This window comes from Microcebus murinus, chromosome 3 (assembly GCF_040939455.1).
Source record: "Microcebus murinus isolate Inina chromosome 3, M.murinus_Inina_mat1.0, whole genome shotgun sequence".
NCBI classification, from domain to species: domain Eukaryota; kingdom Metazoa; phylum Chordata; class Mammalia; order Primates; family Cheirogaleidae; genus Microcebus; species Microcebus murinus.
Window position 1 is genome coordinate 12,438,341 of NC_134106.1, and position 10,097 is coordinate 12,448,437.

The window sequence follows — 10,097 nt, forward strand, 5'->3', positions numbered from 1 at the left end:
ACTTCAACAATCAAGCTCTGCTGCACCTCTTGTCCCTGGAGCTTTCCTGAGCCCCCCAGGAGGAGCTGGCCTCTTCCTCTTGTCCCAGCAGTCTCAGTTCCTCCTTGTATTGCAACCCCTATCTCTGGACGTCATTGTCCTCTGTTGTCGTCCTATCTGCACTCCCATGAAGCCCTGCGTTCTGTCTTCACCACAGGTCATGCTTTGCTCACAGGCTGTCCCCCGCTTGACTGCAAGCTCCAGGAGAAGGACACCCCGTTCATCTTGCTCACAGCTATCCAGGGGCCTGGCACCTACTAAGTGTTCAATAAATACTTTTTGAGAGAATGAACATATAGAAGGATGTGGGCTTTTCCAGGCAGAGATCATATGTCAGCCAACTCACTTTCTCCTCCAAAGCCTACCGCGCCATTGTCATGCAGTGGGGATATCATAATAGGTTTTTGAATGTATGAATCAAGAGGAGAATTTTTCCTAGAACAAAGAACCAGGTGAGTCACAAGTAGATTCGGGAGAATTCTGGGCCTTCTGGAATAGAGGTGGCAGTTAGCACAGAAAGGGTTTGGAGACTCCCTGGGGCCAACCTCACAAATGCTCCCCACCTGTGGAACACTGCAAGTCTGGGAGGCATTCTCGACAGGGAGGAGGGAGAGAAGAATGAAGTTCCCATTAGCTTAGTGTCTACACCACCAGCTGCACTTCCTCCTCAGTCCCACAGTCAGTGGAAGCTGCCGCTCCTGTCCCCAACGCTAAAGAATCTCTACAGCACCTGCACATACAATAGTAGGCATGCTGCAAATGGCAAACGAATGCATGCAGGAAACACCAATAGTCTTCATTAACATTTATTAAGCACTTGCTACAAACCAGCCACTATAGGCATGTTACATGGGCTATAAAGTAGACTACCATTATCCTCAATTTATCATGGAGGAAACTGAAGTCTTGCAGGGTGGAATTGCCTGCCTATGGTCACACAGGTAGCAGGTGGCAAAATGGGATCTGAACCTGGCAGTCAAGTATCTTTGCCCTTCACCGCCCCTGTGTCCAGCCCGCTGAGTGCCATGCTGTAGCAGCACAGCTGTGCAGCAGACAGGGGCGCCTCCTCAGGGGATGCATTTCTCTGACTGCATAATAGGGGCAGGCTGGGTGCCGAATGAGGGTGTAGCATGGATCAGCCACTTATAACAGCAGGCAGCACCGAGCAAGTGTCCCTGGCAGGAGCACCGAAGTCCATGAATGGGGTAGTTGGGTGCTGGGTGAGAAGGGATGGAAGCCAGTGTTCCCCCACCCTGGTAGGTGATCGCTGTCTCTTCCTCACCTGCTGTCTCTAAAAATTCAGCATCTAGGAAATGTGCTCTAGATTAGACAGTTTCCCCTTAGGGATTCTGGGAACATCTTCCCTTCGGGGAGGTGAGGGGACTGGCTAGACGAGTCCAGCAGCCAGAGGGTCATGGAGCTGGAAGCGACCTTGAGCCGGGTCTCATGCCATCTCATACCCTCTCGCCACTTAGCCAGGGAACTGAGGCTCAGCCACCGAGAGGGGAGCGATTGCTGGAAATAAGAAGAGAAGCAGGCGGGGCCTGGGCCTTGTCCGCTGCCCGGCAGACTTCGCCTACTCAGTGGGCTGCCTTCTGTGTGGCCCCGAGGAAGCCCTTGAAGGGCTTGGGCCTTTTGTCTGTGGAGCGGACGATGACAATGCTGCCCAGCCCCTGAGGACCCTGAGTGAGAGCCAGTGACTGAGAAGGACGTGGGCGGCAGGCACGGTGTGGCTCCCTGCTGGATCTGGGCCCACCGTGAAAGCCGGCTCTCCTGACCCAGCACTCTGGTCAGCCCACCACGCCCTCCTGGAGGGTCCTGGCGCGTGTTTGTGTGTGTGCGCGCGTGCTTGCGTCTGTAGACGTCTGCTGGTTCTACCAGGGAATTGGTTCTTTACAACCGAGCTTTTAACCCAGGCAGGCGGCCTGGCAGTGACGTCAGCGTCTCTCCACTGGCCCTGTGGGATGGACTCTGTCCCCACACTCTCTCCTCCTGCCACTCACACGTGAACCCCTGCCTTCCGTGCCTCTGGTCCTGGCAACGAGCCGTGTCGTAAGCGCAGGGGCTCCTACCTACAACGCACTGGGCATTTCCGGTCCAAGCGCATGGCGCTGACCAGGAGAATGGTCCTCCAGGCACAGTGGAGAAGGGCATACCTTACGCCAGGATTGTTCCAGATACTGCATGAGGACCTTTAATTCTTAAAAATGATTCTGAAAGGGAGATATTTTTATGCCATTTTACTGATGAAGATGTCAAGGCTCAGGGATGTTACAGGAATATCCACAGCGAGTAAGCGGTGGAGCCTGTGGTTTTTATTTTCTTATCTTGTCAAGACTTGCGAGGCTGAGGAGGGATGCCGCCAAGGCCATGGACACTAGACTCTTCAGTGGTCTCTGCTGTACTCTGGGGGAGCTCACAGATTGATTGTTCCTCAAGAAGGGACTGGGGTTCCCTACCTCCCATTGGAGCATCCGTTCCTGAGCCTGACATTTCTCTACAGCGAGCCAGTTGTCCTGTTTTATTCTCCCATCTCAGCTTTGCCAATAAGCAGGCAGCCTCTGTAGAACCCACAGAGTGGACTGCCTGAGTTCTAATCCCTGTTCTGCACAATTGGAGGCCAATCTCTTTCCCTCTCTGGGCCTCAGTTTCCTCATCAGTGATATGGGATTATTCTAAAATGATATTTTCAGGTCTTTCCAGCTCTGACTTCATGTCATCTCATTCAATTGCATTGCATTGCGTTGTGTTGCTTTGCTTTTAATCTCTAGACCCCTCCCCTTGCTGAAATCCTACCATTTTTCTCATGGAGGCCTCACCCCTTCTTGCAAGTGGCTGTGAAAGTATAGCACCACCTTCTGGTGGCTGGTTTACTCCTTTCTTTTCCCCTTTGGCTAGTGTCTGTATCTTGGTTCCTCCCTTCTCCAGAAGCTAGATGGAAAACCTGGTGACTAGTCGGGTCCCCTGGTTGGGGGCAACCCCCCCGCAGAGCTCTCCATCAGGCGGGTCAGTGGTGGGTTGTGGCTGCACCCGGCGTCCTTCCGTCGGGACAATGCGATGCCTTCCCTGGAGCTGAGGTCACACACCAGGAGCCTGGCGGGCTGGCCACCATGGCACAGGGACCAGGGCGCCTGGGGCGCACAGCTGAAAGCACACAGTTCACCACGTGGGACTGTTCCGTCAGGAAGCAAGGGTGGAAAGAGATGAGGTCCTCACCACATTTGTTCCCTCGCCTTCTCTTTGGGCTTTTGTCTTTGTTTTTGAGGTGAAGAAGCAGGTTTCAGAAAAATATATGGATGAACAAGTTGCAGAGCCTCTTAGAGTTTGGGGAAATTTTTGGCTTCAGTTTGGCGGAAAAAAGCAAGAAAAAGGACCATGAGAAGGGGTGTGTATATTTAGGGCTTTCTAATCCTGAAGGAAATGTGAAAGTCGTCTCTGAGTGTGTGGCCTTATTCCTCCAAACAGATCCCTTTGAGCCACTGTCATCTACCTCACACCCGTGACAGGCGGGGGTTCTGGGGGTTCAGCCGCAGGTCTGGAGCAGGGATCTCCCCTCGGCCCTGTCAGCTCCATGCCTAGGAGGACAGAGTTTGGGCTTGTCTCCAACTGGGGGAAACAAACCCAACTGCCCCCACACAGATGAGGCCATGTGTGGCTTTAAATTCCTGAACGTACACTTAGTATTTACTCGGGGATATTTGCTGAAAGAATTCTGAGCTGGCAAGTAGGAGACTAGCTTCCAGAGTTGCCTGGAACTAGCTGCTCTGGGTGTTCTTGAGCAAGTGTCTTCCCTCTGCCAGCCACAATTTCTTCTGCAAGGAGAAAGTAGAAATGGACTATTTGCAAGATTTCTAAGCTTCATTCCATCCCATTGTTCTAGAACACTAGGAGTTAGGTGATAAGGGTGTTCATTCACACTCTGCCACTTCCCTGATAAGCAAGCAACCTGCTTGGTTCCTACGGTGTTTGTCAGCCCGGGGAACATCATATACTGGGGTAAAGTTGGGGGCAGGGTGTGCAGGGGCCCGATGCCAGCTCATGCTTCTAACCTGTGCATACTGTCAGGGTTGTTGGAAGGACGTGCAATGCTGCGTGAAACGTCCCACTGTGGGTGGAATGGGTGAGCACACGCATGGCTGCCTGGGCCCCACTGGGGCTGGGGAACACAGGAAAACAAACAGACCCCATGGGATGGATATGATCCCATGCTGAGAGGCACTAATAGCCATAATTAAGGCCCATATCTCAATTAAATTAAAGGAATTATCAACACTTTAGAGAGAAACGTAAACAGGATTCCAAATTGTACGTTTGTTTGTTTATCTCCACCCAGCCTGGTGGTCTGGGTTTGCTCCACGCTGAGAGGCCGATGCCTGCAGCCGCACCGACCCCCTGTGTGCGCGTGCCCTAAGTGGGAAGGGCCACACTGAACGGGGCCAGCGGGGTGATACTCAGCCGCCAGGTCTCCAGCCCTGTGGGAACTGGCAGGAAACCGTTGGTAAATCACTTGGGATTCTGCAGGGAACGGGCGCTGTGTTCATGGAAGATATCATTAACGCCTTTCGTCCCGAGCCAGAAGCCCACGGTGCGGTCCACCGATGCTTGACTTAGCTTGTCCAGTAGTGAAATTAGCATAATAAAACTCAGTTGACAGAGATGCTACGGATTTAATTAGTTCCTTAACAATTAAAGAAGAATTATGAGATCTTGAGCTCTCCATCTTCAAAAGCAATTTGGGCCGATTGATGTCACCGGCTGACGTCTCTGCTGAAATTCTGGGCTGCCAAAGTCGACTTGGGAAATTGCTCTTGTTATGCCGCTTCTAGGCAAGTACACACACTTTCCTACCGCCTTGAAAGGAAGCGCTTCCACGTCCCCTCTCAACTGACTCCCCCGGAGCCCGGAGCCTGGAGGCTCAACCGGAAGTGGGTAAGTTCTGTGGTCAGGGTGGTGGGGACTCTTGTACATGTCTGGCTCCCGGCCCCCTCCAACCCCCAAAATCCAGCACCTGCCTCATCTCCCTTTATGCTCTGCAGGTGCTGAGAAAATAGGGGTGTTGTAGCACTGTATCGTCCGTCTAACTTCCTCTTTGGAATCCGTATTAGATGCTATAAAAGGGAATGTGGCTATTAAGCTGTTTGCTCTGGGCTGGTGGATTTAGCAGTGTTTACAGCCCACAGCAGGAGACCGAGAGCTAGAACAACCAGAGAGGTCCAGGACACTCACTCAGGGAGCCTGCGGCCGCTCAGTCTCTCATCTTCTGGGTATCTGTCTCTGCGGGAATCCCATTTGCAAAGCATTCTCTTGGCAAGAGGCCATCTATAGGACCCAGGCCGTCTGACCCCAAATCAGGTGTCCTCTATAGCCTTGTGGCCGTGGTCCTCTGACAGCAGCAGCAGCAACATCTGGGAGCTGATAGAGGAATGCAGAGTCTCAGGCCCCACCCTAGATCCACTCAAGTGGAATCTGCATTTCAACAAGACTTCCAGGCAATTCATAAGCGTATGAATGTCTGAGCAGCACTGCTTTGTGACACTTTATAGCAATCTCTCCTGTCCAAAGAGTGCCCGATCTGGGGACAGAACTAGCCGTTGAGGCCCGAGAAGCTCCCAAGCGTCCTTGGCCCCCTCCCTCTCTGGCAGCAGCAACCTCCATGAGCCGTCCTTGGTGGTCTGATCTCAGCATCCTGCCAGTCCTGGCGAAGGCACCATGCCACACTGACAGATGGCCCGAAGTAGGACAGACAGAAGAAATGTGTGTTTATCAAATTTGGGTTGAAAAGACCACGTTGCCGCAGCATAGGCTGTCAAACAGCTGTCATCCAGGAGCATATGGCCCGGCGGTGAGAGGGCACAGACATGGCTAATCCCACTCTCAGAGAGATTAGCCCTGACGAGTGAGGGAAGTTGCGGCTGTCGCCTGAGTGCTGCCTGGGAGGAGCGGGTGGCGTGTCTGCGCTGCGGTTCATTCCCCGAGTCCCCTGCCCTGAGATCCAGGCGCCTGTCCCCAGAAGAGACTCCAGAATACAATGATGCAGATAGAAATGATAACTATGGAGTAACAACTACACAAAATCTACCACTTATCGACCACTTGCTGTGTCAAGTGACAGCAGGTTATGTATTTCTACTATTTTCTTTATTCCATGTAGGGGCTCTTTCAGCAACTCATTATTGCTTCCACTTTACAGATGAGGAAAAGGAGGGCTCTGAAATGCAACTGTGGGTCCCCAGGGTGGAGGGAGTGACGGTCTCCCCAGACTCTGGGCAGGTCAGGTCACAGTCCTGCATTCGTGGCACCAGTTCTGGGCCTGTGTGAGGGAGACGCTGGCCATAAAAGCGTTTGCAGATGAGACGCTGCCTCCGTGCAGTGGATTAGGTGGGTGAGTGGCTTCTTGTATCGCTGAGAATCCAGGACCACAGAATGGGATGGGCAGGCCCAGCACAGTGTGACCCTCTGTCCAGCACAGCTGAAGCCCAGGCGTGAGATGTCACTCCTGGTGTCTTCATTTCCGTACAAAACTCCACACTTCCAGGGGCCGTCTGCGCTGAGTGGGCTAATGGAGCTGAGACCGTAAGAGCTGAGTGCACACTTAGAGAGCCGGCCCTCCTAGACACCTGTCGCGCGTCATGCAGCCTGGCCCACATTGGGGCCGCAGTCCCCCTGCAGGTGGAGGGTGCTGAGGCTGCAGGGACTGAAGAGAAACAGGCAGGAAGGTTCTGCCCAAGCTGCAGAGGAGCAGCTCTTGCTGCATGCTCAGGATGGTTCCAGGCGCTTCAGAAGCAGTTTCGTTTCCTCAGCTGAAGCTGTTAGTCTGAATTGCCATGAGCGTTTCTCATTCCACCCAGGAACAGAGGCTGAAGGGTTAAAAGACGCTTTCGTGTAGCAACTTGCGCAGAGATTCTGGTCTGAACAGAATGAGAGCGAGAGTGCCGAGTATGATAGTAGACATTCAAACATGTTTAATTGCATTACGTGCTTGGAGGAAAAGATCACACAGGCCATTCGTTAGTCAGATTTTGGAGGGTTCCCCTGAATGACCTTGAAGAGCTCCTGATCTCAGTAAAAGCAAGCATTTGGGTTCAATGAGTGTTTGTGGAGTACATGCACATGCCAGGAATGCAGACGTGACTAGGACATGAGCCTTGCCCTCCAGGGGCTCTTAATTGAGAGGGGAAAAGCAGCTAAGAGAACGCCCTGCTTGGTTTATCATTTATGGTTTCAATTATTACAAGGAAACCCAAAGGTTCATGGTATGTAGTTTCTTGTAACTTCTTGTGGAGTGTGGCAGGCGGAATAATGCCCTGCGCCCCCTACAAAGAGGTCCGCATACTTTAGAAAGGAGACGTGATGATAGAGCTGAGGTCAAGTGGTGCAGGGCCCTGAGCCAAGTATTGCAGAAAGCTCTAGAAGCTAAAAAATCGAGGAAATAGAGAAACTTCCTAGACCCTAGAAGGAGCACAGTCCCACTGACTCCTTGACTTTAGCCCAGTGAGATTTTAGACTTTTGACCTCCACACACATAAGCTAATACAAGAATAATTTTAAGCCACTAGGTTTGTAATAATTTGTAACAGCAGCAAAAGTAAGCTAACGTAGGGCACAATCTGAATTGCACATGGGAGAATGGCCAGAGGGCATGCTACCAGGATGGCAAGTGACTGCCAAACGCCTGCTCGCTAATAAGTGGTGCGATGTCTACTTGCCAGGTAAGTGGTAACAATCATGGGATCAGTGTTATTGTATTTAATGGGGAGAAGTATATGCTATAATGATATTTGCAAATTTGGGAGAAAGTGATGATCTCAAACTCTAGTCCTTGGGAATGTTTGGGCTCTGCTATCCAGGTGAGCACAGGACGTGCTGGGAGCCCAGAGCTGGGGTAGCTCACCAAGCTGGGCAAGTCAGAGAAGACTCCCTGAGGAGAAGACACCAAGCTCAGTTTTGAAGGGTGGCTAGGACTGAGCCAGGTGACTGATAGCAAGGATCAAGCACATAGCATGACAAGAACACAGAAGTGTGTTCAGTTCTGTATCAAGAGAAGACACATCATGAAGCCCAGGCAGGTTCTGCAGAGAAATGCAGCTGCCAGGCCACAGGGGATATTTTATGACATGGTAAGGAATTTGAACATTGCCTATTTGGGCAATAATGGTAAGCCATCAACACACTTTAAGCAAAGGTTAAACTGATCAGTCCGTGCTTTAAAAAGATCATATTGACCAATGAAATTTGGACTGGAGGGAGCAGGACTAATGTCCCATTAGGAAAATTCCAGATAAGAAGATGATGGGTTCCTCCAAAAAACTAAGTTGCTGTCTTTTCCCTCTCTGCCTAGATTTCTTAGAGCTCTTCCCTAGGGTGTCTTCTCTTACCTTCTTAATCACATGGGTGGGCTTCTCCCTCAGTCACTTCACTTTTCGGGAATAATGGACACACGCTTGTTTAGTTCTGGTCCTCGGAGTGGGCCCTGATCTAAGCACTCACAGATCCTGGGGAAGGACTAGAATCTGGACCTGGTTGTCTTCTGTCCTGGAGACCTAAAGCAGCCTGGAGCTGTTGTTTGGAAGCTCTTGTTGTAATCTGTCCAAATTTACCAAGTGCCAGAGTTCTGTCTAACACTAGATATAGTACTAGTCTGTTTTTCCACAATGTACAAAATCAAGGATTCTGGAAGCTACAGATGAAGGAGATTGAAGCTGATTTGTGGCAGAATTCTAGAACAGGTTATGAAGCAGATTGTTGGTATTTTGAGAACAGTGATTATGAGAAATTAACATCCATTCATCAAGAATAACATCTGCCCTTTCTTTACAGATGAGATCTAGGGATAAAAATCCAACAAACCCACCTCCTTAGCTCACAACGACAAGGGCGGACGCATTTTACTTGTGGGGCTGTTGTGTGTTTGACACGGAGTAGCTGCCAATTGTGAGAGACGCTGGGCATGGTCCTCAGGCATCATGATAGGCACGAAGGTTCTTAGGGGGAAAATGCTTGTCCCATTTGGGTGCCTGAAAGCTACTGGATAGCTTTTGCTTCGGAAAATGGCCCAGGGAATGGAGAAGAGGCAGGACAGCAGAGAGATTCTAAGCAGGACCTGAAGACTAAAAATATTAAAAGTATGAAAAGTATTTCATTCTGTAATCTTATTACCACAGAATATTAGAGCTAGGTCCTCTTGATAGTCCGTTCACTTGTGTTTTTAATAATGTTTCTCTCAGTGACTATTTGTGGACCAAGTGCTGTGTCAAGCATAGAGGATGCAAGGCCAACCTCCCTAACAGGTGTTTCCCTGGCAACTGGTCTCAAGGTAGAACAAGCAACAATGATAAACACTAATTTTGTACCAGCCCCTTTTCAAACCAAGTTAGATCGATGTTTCTGGTAGGCTCGATGCTGCAGCTTGCAAAGGGATTTATTTCTCAACAGCTCTCTAAGAGTGATCAACTTGGAAAGTCTTTGTTCCACTGTGACTTCATTAAGATGTAGTTTTCAAATATTATGGCATTGGTTTCTTTTTCAGATAAAGAAAATCATCAAAAAATCATCAAAAGCTGATGAACCAAAATTCAAACTAATCAAGATTTTGATATCTTGTTCTCAGCACGAACACACTCTCTCTCTCTCTCATGATTTTCTGCTTCTGAAGTGATGGATTCAAAATTTCAAGACATTGCTGAGATATAACTCACTTGAGGAAGTTATTTGAAATAGTGGAAATGATCTTTACTTGTATTATCAGTGTCTTGAAGAAACATTTTAATCAGATCACTTGTTTCAAAGCTTGAGGACCTCTTCCCTACACAACCAGATTCTTATTAAACATGGAAAAGCAGGATGGTCACTGTTTTCACTATTTCCTTAAATCCTGAATCGAGGTCAGGAGGTGTACAATTGACAGCCAGCTGTGGACAAACAATGGCTGGGTTGACACTCAGGTGTAACCTTTTATTTTTATGCGATCACTCCCTTTCTTGTGGTACACACGGTTAGTCCGCTCTGCCTGTTTGCTATCTACACGACAGCCTGTAAAGCAGTTATTACCAGCATGAAAA

General features: G+C 49.9%; 1 long non-coding RNA gene across 1 annotated transcript; it reads left to right on the plus strand.

The window, feature by feature from the left end:
- The first annotated feature begins 1,192 nt into the window (after window positions 1-1,192).
- LOC142869952 (uncharacterized) lies at window positions 1,193-4,696 on the plus strand. The gene is made up of 2 exons (XR_012918474.1): window positions 1,193-1,295; window positions 4,373-4,696. It is a non-coding gene; the product is annotated as an uncharacterized LOC142869952 (long non-coding RNA).
- The last annotated feature ends 5,401 nt before the right edge of the window (window positions 4,697-10,097 follow it).